The sequence below is a fragment of the Hipposideros armiger genome, unplaced genomic scaffold (genome assembly GCF_001890085.2).
Source record: "Hipposideros armiger isolate ML-2016 unplaced genomic scaffold, ASM189008v1 scaffold_1138, whole genome shotgun sequence".
In the NCBI taxonomy this organism is placed as follows: domain Eukaryota; kingdom Metazoa; phylum Chordata; class Mammalia; order Chiroptera; family Hipposideridae; genus Hipposideros; species Hipposideros armiger.
In genome coordinates this window covers 16612-18235 of record NW_017732488.1, presented here as the reverse complement: position 1 = coordinate 18235, position 1624 = coordinate 16612, and the positions used below count along the sequence as shown (strand labels likewise).

General features: G+C 43.4%; 1 pseudogene; it reads right to left on the bottom strand.

Annotated features, from left to right (window-relative positions):
* Window positions 1-341: 341 nt before the first annotated feature.
* On the bottom strand, window positions 342-881 carry LOC109376471 (coatomer subunit zeta-1 pseudogene; annotated as a pseudogene).
* Window positions 882-1624: the final 743 nt, after the last annotated feature.

Here is a 1624-nt window from a genome sequence, read left to right as displayed (position 1 = left end):
GCACATTCTTTCTCCTGCTTTGATCTGAAGTGTAGCTACAGCAAAGGGCATAGAAGTTGAGAAGAAAATAAGGGGGGTAGGAGAGCATAAGGAAAAGGGGCTTCCCTGCCCTGCATCCAAATCTGCCAGGAGCTTCACTCCCAGAGCTGCCAAAAAGAGAGAAGGAATAGGAAGCCCCTAGGGGCTTGGAAGGGGGCCAACCACAGATAGGATGGAGAGATTTAAAGATCCCCTGTGATCCCCAAGATGATCCTGAGAGCATCAGTTGGGGGACTGGATGAGAAGTCACAGCAGACATGTGGGTATTTTGAGGGGGTGAGGATCCAAGAACAGTGGGGTCTTCACTGAGGGAGTGACCACTTGATCTATTCTTTGGCTGACTGCAGCACCTGAGACACAGTCTGTTCCATAAGGGGGACATATTCATCCCTTAATGCCACCCAGTGTGCCACTTGCTGGGGATTGCTCTCTAGGATCACCCCTCCGTCTATGATTTCATCCACAGCCAAGAAGAGCGCCTCCATGTTCTCCAGCAGAGCTCGCTTTTCTACATTTTTCTTCAGCATCTAGCTCAATGAGTCAAAGAGGCAGTTCAGAACAGCCATGAGCATCAGCTCGTTTTCATAGGAGCTGCCAATCACATAGAAATAGAGATCAATACTGCTTTTGTATGCTACTGTCAGGCCTTCCAAGAGGGCGATTTCACTCTCAGTCCAATGGGTCTTGTTGAAAATGTTCTTCTCAAAGGCCTTTCGCACCTTGACACTGGGATAGGTGTCATCATAGTACTTGGCAAAAAGTCGATCTCCATCATTGTCCAGAATCAGGATGGCTTTGACAGTATACAGGGAGGATTCCAAAATCAGCGCCTTCATCTTGCCCCACAGCTGGTGCCAACGTGGACTAATTTAGGAATTTTTAATGAGAAGTATCTCTTCTCACTTGCTGCTATGGCTTCATCCTCAGTAAAGGCCGTTCCCTTCTGTATCAAAATTCCTGATCAGTGAGGTTGTCAGACAGTTTAGCTTAGTGGCAAAGTCCACATAAATTAGATTCAGTATTAGGCATGTTTTCAGAGATCCTTCAGATCACTGCCTCAGAAACTTGTACAACATCTCTAAAGGAAGTGTCCTATACTATGTCCTACCCAGTGGACACAGATCAGAGCCCAAAGACAAATTTGTCAAGACAAGAGACAGGGGAGAATGGTGTCAAAGTGACCTTGGAGCAAGGTGACAATTTCTTATTAACCAATACAGGTGACTAGTTGTATGGTATGGAAGGAGAATACACGTAGAGAAATATCAGGAATATTAGGGGAAATCACACTGCCTATTGCTAGGGGGAACTTTTTTATATTCTCTCTCTTATGAGCTAACATGACTTTAAGAACTTCAGCACCTGTTCCCTAGCAGGAAGGGATCCAAACATACCAGTCATCTTTGAACAAAACCTGCAGTTAGATCAGTAGTTCTCAATCTCAGTTACACATGAGAACCAACTGAGATATTTTTAAATCTTCATGCTAAGACTACTTCTCAGGCCAATTAAATCATAATCTGTGTTGAGATAAAGTCATATATATATATATATATATATATATATATATATATATATATATATA